The sequence below is a fragment of the Topomyia yanbarensis genome, chromosome 3 (genome assembly GCF_030247195.1).
Source record: "Topomyia yanbarensis strain Yona2022 chromosome 3, ASM3024719v1, whole genome shotgun sequence".
NCBI classification, from domain to species: Eukaryota; Metazoa; Arthropoda; class Insecta; order Diptera; family Culicidae; genus Topomyia; species Topomyia yanbarensis.
The window spans coordinates 300716000-300730599 of record NC_080672.1 but is presented as its reverse complement, the minus strand read 5'-3'; the positions used below and the strand labels follow the sequence as shown (position 1 = coordinate 300730599).

The 14600-nt window shown below is 37.7% G+C and overlaps 1 protein-coding gene across 1 annotated transcript in view; it reads left to right on the top strand.

Annotated features, from left to right (window-relative positions):
• The first annotated feature begins 1238 nt into the window (after positions 1–1238).
• LOC131689698 (cyclic nucleotide-gated cation channel alpha-3) overlaps positions 1239–14600 on the top strand; it is a 520080-nt gene continuing 506718 nt past the window's right edge. The window contains exon 1 of the mRNA XM_058974953.1: positions 1239–2511. The gene's annotated coding sequence lies outside the window, so the exon portion shown is untranslated. The remainder of the gene's footprint in view (positions 2512–14600) is intronic.

Genomic DNA, 14600 nt, shown 5'->3' with positions numbered 1-14600 from the left:
ACAGTATGTTTTATTTCATCGTTACTATTATGCGTAGGACATTGTGTAATTGTTTTGAAATAATTCATCTGAACATTCCAACTCGACAACATTTCAGTTCGAATTTCTACATATTAAAGTCCCCCCCATCCCCCCTCACTACACCCTATTGCTCAACAACCTATGCTCATGAAATTGAGCTAAGGCTTTTGAATAATTCATCTAAACATACCAATGTGGTAAAACTAAAGTATATAGTATTATTTTGGAATGCTATATGAAATACTATTGGTACACCGGCAGTGTTGGCAATAAAAATGATTTTTGGCATTTAATTCGATGTATCGAACTTTGACCAGCTATAACTTGGCTTAGAGACATTCTAACACTATACATCCTTCGGCAAAGTTGTTCAGCATATCCTGGACTACACTTCTATCTATTTGTTTGCATACTAAAGTAAGAATTGTAGTTTGTAGAATTAAAAATGCAAAAATGTAGCTTTTCCCATACTAATCTCCATACAAATTTCAAACGTAATGCGCTACGCCGGGTCAACACCAATCGACCCCAAATTTTGCACAGTTGTTTGGGACCCCAAAAGGAACCAAAAAAGTGCTGTGCTGAAAAAACGATCATTTTGCCCCACCCTAATAAATATATTTGTACACACATATTGAAATTTTCCGATCTCATCGATCTGAGTCGAACGGTATATAAGACTCGGCCCTCTGGCCAAAAATGGTCTAAAACAGGCCAACAACCCTGTTTTAGACCATTTTTGCTGAAGAAAGTATATGCCTAATATTACGACGTTATTTATGGCAGCCGATTTCGTGTAGAGTTAATACAAGACACCGTGGAAACTAAACTAAACTAAACTAAACGAAACTGAAAATAGGATTCAGTCCTCAGTAATGAGAGAAACCGGTTTTCCGGATATTCGAGAGAAAATCCCTCACAAAACCCTATGAAAACATCGCTTTTCGCACAGGGTGTTCCCAAAAACCCGCTCTCCTCCGCACGGTATCATCTCAAAAGAAAATGTTCCCCTCCACCACGAGCATAGCTCCATTGACGACCAAGTGAGATGAAAACGAATATCCTGTAGCGGCTGAGAGGATGAACATTACCTAGCCGAGCTAGAGATGCAGAGTCGAGTCATATCTCACCCGCCAACTGGTGCCCAAGGGGGTAGCAAAGCATGCAGTGCGCTCCGGCCATCGGTCTCAGTTTCATCTGACAGTCCGAACAGCGAACAAAGCGGCAGAGTGTCCTTCCAAATGGTGCGTGTCTTCTGTGTCTGTGCTCCAGTGTGTGGAATGGTGCAGATATCACCCTGCGGTCGTTTTTAATTAGGTTTGTTGGTCTGGCTGGAAATTCCGTACGGAAAAATGCGGAAAAACTGGACAAAGCAGATGTGTTTGTGTGTGTATGCGCGCGAGGGGTTAACTTGAAAGGGCACATATTAATATCTGGAGCAGCCCGTTGAAGCTTAAAATTTTCTTTGGATAAGATTATTCAGGTTTTTTCTGTGTCGGGGAATGCTATGAAGGATTAAATTTTGTATACAAAACCATTGCCCCGAGGAACTATTTCTGGAAGAGGTTTAGGCTGCCATAGAAGCTCAAGTAAAAAGAAATGTTACCATCCTTATAGATTCATTCCCAAGAACAGCAGTGAGAGGATTCAGGAAAAGTTAAAAGAAATAATTGTGTTAATAACTTGAAAAAAAAATGTGTAAGTTTTTGTACTTGTGGCGAAAAATGAAAAATGCTAGCGTCTGCTCGTGGTTGGCTCGAAACAAGTTCTGAGATGGGTTAAGTCAACATGGGTTTCAGCAGTGAAAATTCCCTGGTGCTGTGCAATAAAAAGCGACATACGAGTTAGGAGAAAAAGAAATGATAACCGCACCAGTACCGAAAATATGGGAATCCGTATCCTATCCTCTCGTAGATTCAAGACACAATACATGCTCTTTCCGGTTATGATGGAGATTTTCGACAAGAGCGAGAGAAACCTTTTCTGATTAAAAAAAACGATTACGGGGTATAGCACAAGGATTGTGTTTCCAGCGCATTTTTGCTCCTGTTATCTTCTTGTAGTGATGAAGAACTAAAGCTGAGTTTCTGGGGGAAAAACAATCTTATGGTGGGTGCCAGCTAGAATATGTAATGATATTCATAAAGAATTCACTCAAATATGTAGTGCGAAGTTTAGAAAGAAAATTGCTCATATGTACATACTAAACGAAGTGAGACGATGGAAGTGTAGTGGAGTGGTAGCTGAGAGCGAAAAAGTTTCATAGTTCAAACCACGCGTCAACGCAAAATTCGGGATATAAAAAAAAGTTGGAGAAAAAATCTGGTCGCTGAAAGTCTCGAAGCTTTTATTTGGATGAAGGAGTTTTAAGTGTGAAAGTTTGAAACAGTACGCTCAAGAGAAGTAGTTTCCTACATCTGCTGCTACACTTGGCTGATTCTACTGATTGAAACCGGGTTGCTGTTGGAACGCCGTTTTGAGAGTATTATCGTAAGTAGCAAACAACAGTTGAGTCGGTTTCTGGGTTTGGGTGAGTGTTGAGCTTTGGTGATGAGTGAACGTGTCGAACAAGGGTTGCCGAAATTGCGATATGGTTTTAGTAGGAAAGCTGACAGAAAATTTATATTGTTTGTGAGCTTTCAAGGATCTGACAAAGTTTTAACCATTCGTCGATCGTCAGTTTGAATGCAATCTAAGATGACAATTTAAAGATAATCGTTAGATGAATTGTTTTTTGCAATTATTTGCGACGAAGTACTATCGTGGAACTGTTGGTTTTTTCGATGTAGTTTATCAGGGTCTGATCATTTTCATAGAAAAAGAGCCAGTGCTAGCAATAACCGGTGGAGATTTTCCTATTGACTTGTTATAAAGGTGTCGTCTTCAATCATGCTGCCTTCATATTGCTGTCATACAAGAAAAAGTGTGCTCATCAATTCATAAAAATATAATCACGATTTCGTGAAGAAAATCCTTTACGAAAATTGTGAAGCTCTTGAACTTATGAATAATAAACTTCGTACAGAAACTATTTGTGTCCCCACAAAACAAGTTTGCATCGCAAAATACAGAGCGTTACACTAGAATGTTTTGTGAGGTTACTGTGTCTGTTTTCGAATATGTTCAATATTTATGATCATAGTTTGTAATTTTGAGATACACTGGTGAGCATGGGCATGAGTATGATGACCGTACAATTCGTAGTTGCTACTCCGTGATTGGCCAGAACAAGCGAAATTGCTCAAAGAATCAACGAATGGGACCTGGGAGCAGCTATCCATTCTCAATGTGCACTTTTAGAGTTTTCTATGCTTTGAAATGAGAAACAACGGCACCAGCCACGTCCGTACAGTCATCGGGGAAGAAAAGGCATGTTAGTTTAACAAACGTTGTGGAGACCGTATATACATCTGCATCTCCACGCTTGCTACGGGAAGAAGTTTTTGCTGGCAGGATGGGGTAAAGAGTTACACAATTCTGGATTTATCTTGATAAGTCATACGATGTATGCAACTCTCAGAAGTGTTATCATATGTTTTTTGCTCTGGGCAGTCGGCTGCCGAGAATTTATGATAGATTTATCGTTTCTTGAATTGATTTGGAAATAGTAACAATTTTATTATTCCTTGTTTCTTTATTCCGACGAAACACGGCGCGCGGGTTTTTTTTATTACTAGAACAAGATTGGAGACAATAAGAACGAAAAGAATCTAATTAACATTTTACTACTCACGAAGAAATATGTTTAATATGACAATCAATAACATAGTGCATGTACTACTCCAAAGTAAATGAAAGTACAATGAGAACAATTGTTATAATTTATTGATGATTTAATGGATTAAAATCAAGCAATGAATATGACAATATTATTTTTATTCTTCGTACTGATATGACAGCTGCAAATTAGTAACTGGTATTAGATTCTTCTCGCGCATTGTCAATTCGCAATCCTCATACATGATCATACTGCCATCATTCCACTCAAACAAGACCATGCGCATTCATTACGCACGCTGGATTAGTTTCCTAGTTGGTCAAATAAACACTAAACAAAAGAATTAGTTTTCTCAGTTGGATTGATGCCAAGTTTCGCATTATTTGGACAATTTTAGACCGTTTTTTTACGCGAACTATTTCACAAACATTAATTCCATATCAACATTAGAATAGGGCTAATAAGATTTGTAAACAAAATTTTGTTTTGCTGATTTCTCTTAATTTGTTATATTTTCAACCCAGAAGACATTTGAAATTGATTCTACCAAGGGTAAAGATGTTGATTCGTGTGTATCTTTCATGAATTTCGACTCGACAGCGGAGTAATGAGCGAAATAAGTTTGTTTATAAAAATCTCATTAGCCCTTTTGAAGAATTGATATTGAATTATGATATTTCATGTATTACAGTGTGTTACAATATACTTTTAAGTGAGGTTTCAGGTTGTAGGTCTGGTCAAATACAACACGTTTGATCAATTACTCGAAATCTTGATCTGCAAAAAATAAATTTCGGGTCTTTCGACAAATGATGATCTTTCCAACGGTAAGCTATGTTATGTTCTTGTGTTAAAAAATTTTGGAGTTTCACGACAACAATATGGAAATAACCATCATTTTGCGATTTTTTCATGAAAAATAGAAAATCTGCCTCACATTTTTATAAAAGAAGCGTCTTTGATTTAATAAAAAAATTAGAGATAACATTTAATACCGCATCTAACAACCTATTTATTCTCAAATTCGGCTGGAAAATGGCATAGTTATTCATTTATTTCCAAATTAGTACTTATTCGCCTGAACTTTTAAGGGGGCGGTCTCATATAAAAATTTGACAGATCGACTTTTTGCTCGATTACGTATATGTACATTCAAAAGTAAGTGTGAAATCTTAAATGTTAAAATTGGAAAGAATAACGGCAGATATAATTTTAGAATCCCATAGTTCACGACAATACCTAACACCCTTAAGAGTGCAAGTAAGTTTCTAATTTGGGAAAAAATTAATCACTCATCAACCGATTTTAAGCTAAACCGGTCGATAGATGCGGAACTAAATGTCATCTCTAATTTTTAAATAAATCAAATAAGCTTCTCTATAAAAATGTTGAGCAATTTTCATATTTTTCATGAAAAAATCGCAAGACAATGGTTACTTTCTTATTGTTGTCCCACAACCGCATAGTATTTTTAAGGTTCAACAAAGAAAGCTTAGAAAAGCGGCCATCTTGAAAAATGGAAAAAAGCAGTTTTTTCTCACACCGTTGGAAATATACTCATGAAAATCAATCAACAATACTCTACCAATGCCACAAATTTATTGATTCATTTTCATAAAGATTTTTGCAAGGGTGTGAAAAAAACTGCTATTTTAGTTTTCCAAGATTGCCGCTTATTGAGGCGTTCTCTGTTGAACCTTAACAAAATACATAACATATATCGTTAGAAAGGGCATTTCATCTTTCCAAATCACTCAATAAATTGGCAATCGGTTGTAAAGTCGAAAGTCGCGAAAATGCGATAAATCAAGATTTTGTTGGTATCATACATTATTTTGTGTTGCATTTGATGAGATTTACAGTCTATACTAGGTCATTTGAAAAGTACATTTTAGCACCGTGCTAAGCGCAGTTGTTATTTTCTTCCGGACTATTCGAATCTATGACCGCTCGCGAGCGGCTGGGCGCTACCATATCGTAGGGGAACCCGGGGCTATTAAGACAGTGGGAGTAATGCGGACCCCCTCAGTTTCTCAAAAAATAGCTAGACTTTCTGACTATCGTACATATTCGTGGAACCGCTATTCGGAAACATTTATTTTGAGAGCTGAATTTGATTTTTTGTTCTTTGTAAAAAGGAGATACAACGTGTTTTGTTTTTTTTGCCATTCTCAAAACAAAAAGCAATATAATGGAAAAATCTTGATTAAAGCAACAAATAAAAGTGAAAAAATATAAGGTAAGTGTTTTGGAAAGCTTCAGGCTCCTATTTTATGGAATGATTTTTGTTTGGGTGAAAACACAAATATTTTCGAGACGCTCGCCACATTTGTGCGAAATAAGCGAACGGGGCTATTCGGACCCCCTATTCCGTACACCATCCATGCAGCGGCTTGCGGCTGCGCACACCATTGCACACGCTACAGCAGAGAAAATACATGGGTCGCCAATCGACAGCTGTGACATACCAGATTAAGTTTTTGTTAATTTATTTTATTTATTTTTTTGCTTCTTAATGATAAATATTTATATTTTAGATCTAAACATAATTCCATTGCAAAAAAATTAAAGAAAAACCGCGGTCTGAATTGCCCCGTAGGGAGGTTCGAATTATACCCAAATTGTAAAAGGATGGAAAAACGTAGAGGTTTGCAAATCGTCGCCTAGCGCTGCCATTGAGTGGTGAAAATGAACCTTTTATGGCATCAAAATGCAGCTGAGGTTTCAAACTTACAATTAGGTCCTTTGACCAGTAAATTTTCTCACATCTATCCACCTAAAAGGGCGATTTGCTTAAGTAGGTCCGAATAGCCCCGGGTTCCAGGGCCGGCGGAAAGCGTGGGTAGTATGGGTAGTACTACCCACTCGAAAATAACCGAGTGGGTAATTACCCACTCGAAATTTTGAACCATTTCAAAAAATTTAGATGTGCAACGCATGTATCTCGCACTACACACACTTGAAAACATCGATGTACCACAATTCCATTTGCATAAACGAACGTGATTTAATGTGAGTGCATTGCGAAAAGGGAAAAAATCCTTATTAATGAACCTCTCACCCTATGCTTTCTACCCACTCGGGCGTAAAGTGTTTCGCTGCCCCTGCCGGGTTTCCCTATATCACGTACCAGTTCAGGGACCAGAAATGAATTCATGAATAATATTCCAAATTTCATGAAACAGTTCACCTAAAAATTTCAGGTCCGAGAACAGAGTGAAAATGTAAATTGTTGGAATATCTTCTAATTTTGTGAACTTATTTACGCGGACGCAAGATAGATCGTGATCTACGATTAAAAAATTAGTTCATAACCCCAACATGAATCCCTGGGTAATATTCTGAGCTTATATACGATAAATTGTATCATGTCGGTGGTAACATATGACATGAATGGATTCATGAATAATACTTCGAATTTTATGAAACAGTTCCCATGCGGATATAAAAACATATATAAAAAGACAAATATATGAACTGGATCATAAAGGTGGAATCGATTGGCAGTATCATGGTTTTGTGAATTATTTCACGAGCACTAGTATAAGATCGTGATAAATATTCTATGAATCAGTTCACTGAGTAGAATTGGGTTCATGAATAATATTCCTAGCTTTGCAATAGTTCAAGTGTAAGCATCACCAGACTATTTTCTACTTCTGTTCGAGTCAGACCTACATCCGAGCCAAGTGAACGACAATTAGCAACTTCGGTATCTAGTGTGCATTGTCTAGAGAACAAAGGAAACATTTATTTTTCTCACTATGAGTACAATTGACCAAGCATGGGAAAAATCGCATCGTGAACTGTTCGTTCGCACTTCATAAGCAAGCTTTCTTTAGTTGTGATGTATTCTGTTAGCCAGGCCCGACGAGAGGGGGGGTCAGGGGGGGCAACTACCCTGGGGCCCGGGTCTATTTTGGGGGCCCGCATTTTTAATTGAATTAAATTTATTTTAATTTAATTGATGAAGTTTATTGTTTCTGTCGACACTGCAAATATATTACAATCAACTACTTCAACTTTAGCGGCATTAATTGGGTTCGCAATAATACATCATTTCTGCACCCAGACTCATCACACTCATCAACTAACACGTGTATTACTCAGCTACTCGACGGTTACAGCACCGCGGGGCTAGTTCAACTATGTGACGTCACTAATGACAACAACTGTATTTTGGATCTTTGCTTTGGAAGCCAGGAGCTATCCGATCACTTTGCCGTTTGTCGTGCTCCAGCTCCTCTCGTTAAACTATGCCAACACCACCCTGCTCTTCATTGTTTTCTCCGAAAATGTGTACCTTGTACATTCGAAGATACCGCTGAGAAGCTGACATATGCCTATCGCAAGACAGATTTTCGAGGAATGCACCTTTTCTTGTCTCGTATCAATTGGTATGAAATCTTGCCACAATCTGATTCAAACGCAGCGGCTGAAATTGTTTCGAACGTACTGATTTATGCTATCGACCAGTTTACTCCTAAAAAACTCAATCATGGCTGTGAATATCCTCCATGGTCGAATCATACACTAAAAAAGTTTAAATTAGCCAAAAGGTCAGCTCTAAAAAAGTTTTCGAAATACCGATATGCTAAAGAATCAGAATCTTCTTAAATCATTGTTACAAGAGACTTAATAAGTCTCTCTTCAATTCCTACCTTCATCGTATTCAGAGCCACCTTCGTAACAATCCAAAAAAATTTTGGAATTACGTTAATGAACAGAGGCGTGAGTCAGGTTTACCCACTTCTATGTCGCTGGGTGATTTAGAAGCGACTTCATTGCCGGACATCTGTGAGTTATTTCGCCAACAATTCAGCTGTGTTTTTACCAATGATACTCTTAATAATCAACAAGTCTCCGCAGCAGCCGACAACATTCCCCGTAGGACTAGTATTGGACCTAATTTCACGATATCTTCCGATATTGTACAAAAAGCTTGCATAAAACTCAAGTGTTCCAACACTCCTGGACCTGACGGAATCCCATCATCTATCATTAAAAAATGCTCGTCGTCGCTTTGCCTACCTCTGTCCGTCGTTTTCAATATATCGTTAAGTTCCGGAGTGTTTCCTACCATCTGGAAATCATCTTACGTTTTTCCGGTTTATAAAAAAGGATCCAAAAGCGAAGTTCCCAATCACCGAGGAATCGCATCTTTATGTGCACTATCGAAATTATTGGAGCTCATCGTTCTCGAGTTTTTGACACATTGTTGTTCTAGATACATATCAGAAACTCAACACGGTTTCATTCCCAGGCGATCTACTTGCACTAATTTAGTAGCCTACACCTCATTTATCGCTCGCTCGCTACAGGATCGATTGCAGGCTGATGCAATATACACCGATCTGTCGGCCGCCTTCAATAAAATCAACCAATGGCTTCGATCTTACTTGTCAGGCCGTAAAATGTCTGTTAAAATCGGGAATCATTTATCCTCATCCTTCGACGTAACGTCCGGCGTACCTCAAGGCAGCCATATCGGTCCTTATATTTTCCTTCTATACATAAACGATCTGGATTCATTGATTAAGTGCTTCAAGGTGTCTTATGCCGATGATTATAAGTTATTCCATATAGTTAAAAGTTACTCTGATGCTTTGTTTTTGCAATCTCAGTTAGACATTTTCGCTAATTGGTGCATGACTAACAGGATGGTTTTGAATGCCTCGAAGTGTTCTGTGATTACGTTTGCACGAAAACGCTCCATCGTAACATTCGACTACACTATCTTGCAAAACAAATTAAAAAGAGAAACTACAGTGAAAGATTTAGTGGTTCTTGTGGATTCAAAGCTTACATTTAAGGATCACATTGCTTTTATCTCGTCTAAGGCTTCGCGTAATCTAGGAGTTATTTTTAGGGTTACTAAGCATTTCACTAACGTACAGTGCTTAAAATCGTTGTACTGCTCGCTCGTTCGTTCCACACTGGAATACGCCGCCGTTGTTTGGGCTCCTTTCTAGAAGAACAGCATTCAACGCATCGAGAGTATTGAGCGTAAATTTGTGCGTTTTGCGCTGCGCCACCTGCCTTGGAGCGATCCCTACAATCTGCCCAGATACGAAGATCGTTGCAACCTCATTGGTCTTGAAACACTGTCTTTGCGCCGCAATGTGACCAAAGCGTCTTTTGTCTCTGATCTGTTATTGTCTCGCATTGACTGCCCTGATTTACTCCGTCTTCTCAACATTGATATTCGCCTCCGAAACCTTCGTTCCTACTCTTTTGTCCGTCTTCCAGTGTCTCGTACTAATTATGGCAAAAATGAACCCGTCAGTAGCATGTGTAGAGTGTTCAATCACTGTTACAATGTCTTTGACTTCAATTTGTCTCGCACTTCTTTAAAAAAATTGTTTTCGCGCACCCTTTCCCAAACCTGATAGTGTTAGCCAATTATTTATGTTAATGTTAATACTTTACCCATGTAAGATAGAGTTTAAGAAGTGTTTATTTTAAGCAGTGTTTAGTGTTAGTCATTGTATCATTTGGTTTGTTTGTTAAATGTTGATACCTAAAAGATAGAGGTTTTGTGCCTACGGGAGAAGGAGCTTTTGAAAATCCACTCCCGCGGGTTTTTCCCTCTCAATAATAATAACTACGTTCCAATCGTTCCGGTTTTCTGAAGTACGTGAACGTAACCCAATTAGATTCATTCAACAGTGCAATAGAACCATTCTGGTTTCATTTATCGCAAGTGTTTGTCAAAGTGTACAGTATGAAGTTGTTTACAATTTATCATATACTTAGCTAATGTTACTAATAAAAGTTGGATATTTTCGGAATGGGGTTGACGAGTAGATGACGAAAATCAATGAATGAAGCCACTTTGAAAACCAAGATGGCGAATTCCAGTTAAGACATCTCTATAACCTAAAATATTGACATTTTCGAAAAAAGATAATCATAGAATAGATATAGGTATATTGATTTGTGATGCGGATGATATGATTACAGAAAACTTCTCTGAACCAGAAGACGCTATATTGGCCTTCAAAAGGGCATCGCTCATCTACTCGGCAAACCCGCTTAAAAATACCCTCATAGTTTATACAGATATTGTTTGAAATAGCTCCAAGGTACCATTTCTATCATCTACTCATTAAGCCCGTTTCAAAAATTCCCAAATTGTTAGGGTTATCGAGATTATTGTTCAATCTGAAGTCTCCATTCTGGATTTCAAAAAGGTGCCAAATATCCATTTTCATCATGTACTTGTTAAGCCCGTTCCGGAAATACCCATATTGTTAGGGTTATCGATAATGTTGCTCAACCAACGAATTTTGATAAGAATGTGAAGCGAATTTTTTACGATCTAAATCCCAAAAAACGAACTAATTCAATTTACGAACCCTTGGCTTGGTCCGTAAATAGAGGTTCCAGTGTACACATTTGATGCAGAAAAATGTGGGAATTGAACTAGATACTTATTCTACCTATTAGTATTCACCAAAAGTTGAAACTCTTTCTCTCACAACTCTCTGTCTCAGTCTTTCTAACAGCAGACTTCGCTGTTGGATCCCATTCATCGCATTTGGAATGTTTTCTCTCTGAATGTTGGCGCAAATGTAACAACTGATTCCAAAACCGATTTTACCATGTTCAGAAACCAATAAAGAAAATTCGTTCAGGTCATAGTGACAACTGCAATAGCTGCATCCAGTGCCTCAAAATCATCAACATGTACCAACAATAAGAAACAAGGCAGCATCGGTGGTGCGAAATTTTACATTCAGTTGCTTATTTCTGATGAATTTGCTGAATTCAATATTCAGTTTCAATGCTTCCCTCATTCATTCACTTCCAAACTGACTGAAATTTTATGCAGAATCGAATGGTTGAGTGCAGAGGAAATATAAATTCATTCACAAACCAAAGCATTCATTTGTTATTATGTGGACAGTTTGAAGGCAGAAGTTCTTTTACATTTTCGAGCATAACTGAACTGCATAATCTATATCTGGTGCACTTTTGCTTGATGATCTCAGAGCGGACGGACGAGGAAAACAAACAAACCTTCGATTCATCGCGGCGGGCATAAATAGAATTTTATTTCTCTTTCAAGCTCACGAAGGGTGGTTAATTTTTCTAAACTCGGATTCTGAGCAGCATTAACGATGGTAGCATTAACGTGCGTCAAGGGAGCATGAACGATGGCGATATGGACTGTATGGCAATGTCGCAAAAAAGGTTTCCAATTGCAATGGCAAATCGGACGCAAGTCATTCTAATGGCCAGCCACAAACAAATATTCCTTTATTATTTTTATTTTTTCATCTATTACTTATTTAAAATACTGACGACTCTGGTAAGCTAACGCATTGAATCGTATCAAATAAACAATTTTCATAAAAAATTATTTAATTGAAACGGTTGCATTTGTATAGTTCCTCTAATCGATGTTGAAATAAGAAGTCATATATGGTACGGCCCGTCAGTACTTCGAACCCCGGGGCCCGGCGCGGCTCTCGACGGCCCTGCTGTTAGCATCGAAAATGATACCTAGCAACCTGTAGCGACGGACACACGCGTGCCAAAGCTATAACAACCAACGAAGGAGCACATCAGTTGCGTCTTTATTCTATCCTTCCCCAACGCGGATAGCTTCGTTCGCGAAGCTCTTCTCGAGCGGTTCGCGATTTGCATAGGATTTTCATTATATAGTTTTATTTCATTTTCATATTCGTACAAAATAATTAATGCTTGGAAAACCATCTACCGTTTTAAAACTAGCCGATAATCAACGTTTTTCAAAATTTGCAACAATGCACCGCTGAAAAAATGACCGCAAAAAAACTTTAGTAGATCAAATTACTTGTAGTGTATCACAAAACTACCCATAACGCACTCTGTCAGCAAAAAATCCTGTGAAAAAATATGGGGTATGTTTTATTCATGCATCAAGAAACCTTTATGAGCTTCGCGAAGCTACGTGATAAACATTCACGAGCGAACAATCAACGCTGCTCTTAAAAATTTTAAGTTTCACTGTTTATTCGCAGTTTGCTTATCTAGTGACCTACTGTGAAGCTTTTACTTTTCTCCCTTGGTGCGTTGTTCATCGTTATTTAGTGAGCACAAAATTGTGGTTACTTGGTGATCCACAGTCAGCAACAGTCGCGCGAGTGAATGAATTTTCCCATGCCTGCAATTGACTCTGCGTCGACCTAACGCTGCCGTCGTTGACTTTAAATTTTGCTCAATGCGACCGAGTTTTCATGAATTTTCATCTATCATCAGTATCATCAGGCTACATGACTTATCACCGCTTACCCATTCCTGAGCTAAGAGCAAAATGTCGCAATAGGGAGAGCTAGAATCCATTACACCTGATATTTGGAGAAACTTCTTCTCGGGTATTCCAAACGTTGTTCTTGTGGTGAGGATGCCGGTCGAAAGACTTATTACCTCATACTATTGTCTATAAAACTCAGAACACAACAATCGGTGAATTTGTGTGGTGTCTGAACCGGCCCCGTTATCTATCAGGTTCAATGCAGTTTTTCGAGTCATAGTTAATAGTAAATCAGATTATCTCAACCTCCTACTTAAAAGCCACAAACGCCTCTACGACTGCTCTCTGATCGACGTCAATGATGTCGTTGTCGTCCACGAAGAATAAATTAGATAGCGCATCGCCCTTCTAATCAGTGTTATTGGAAGACAGTGTTCGTGCATTAATCGTAATCGTACGCTGTCTTGAAATCTATGAACAGACATCGCATTTTTGAATTGTATTCGCGAAACTTATCAGGCTATACTGCAAAACTTTGTCGCTGATCGTTTTTACCTCGTTGTCTAACATACTAAAAATACCCCAGTAATTGTTAAAACAACATTTCCAGATTAGACAGTCGGTAGGTACTCGAGAGGGAGGGATTCGAAAAAAAAAATTTCGTTGATTTTTATAGGGAAAAAGCAAAAAAAAACATGTAGAAGTGAGCTTATCCTATTCATAGGGTTCAAGAGTGCCACCCATCAAACCTTCATATCTTTTCATGCACATTCTGGAAATTGTGAATAGTGCCTACTCGTCCATTTTGGTTTGCATATTTCTCTCTTATATGTACTGTAAACCGGGGTGACTTTGATCACCGGGGTGACTTTGATCACTTGAAACTTTTTTCGTAGATCGCTTATTAAACCAGAATAGTCTACCGAATCATTTTAATTTGAAATGATTTTTACTCTAAACTTATAAAATACTGATTTGAGCAAGAGTAATAAATTACAAGCGAGTTTTTATTTTTCTTTAGATTGGGATGTGCTAAATTTAGTTTTAAGGGTTTGTTGATATTAAATACATTTTTAGTGAAACTGGTTGGCAATTATTTAAAATTGTTTTAAGCTAAAATTCGCAACATTTTTTATTGTTCAATATTCCAACGTGTTAAAATGGATGCAACTTTATGTACATTGATAAAGCACTGAAATAAAACAATTTTAGCAGTTTTAAAGGTTTTCAGAATCTTTCATTTTTTTATTGGACGCAAATTATACGATTATAAATTTTGTTACTCGAATTTTGCAGTACATTGAAATACTTTGTATAATACCAATTAACATCTATTTAACAATGAGTATCTTTCCAGAATTAGTTTAAACAAATATTTGAATGAAGAACATTGACATCAATAACTTAATGTGGGTGAACATGCAGGATATCAAAGTCACCCCGGAATATGAAAACGGACTTCAACTTGAAATTATTTTTGGCAAAATATCTGTAAGCGGACAATTTTAGGTAAAACCATCCAATCTTGTGCTCCATGCATCAGTACGTGGTTTAAATATATTAAACTTGAAAAAAATGTGCTGCGTCTAAAAATATGTAATGATTACTTCGAAAAGTGAT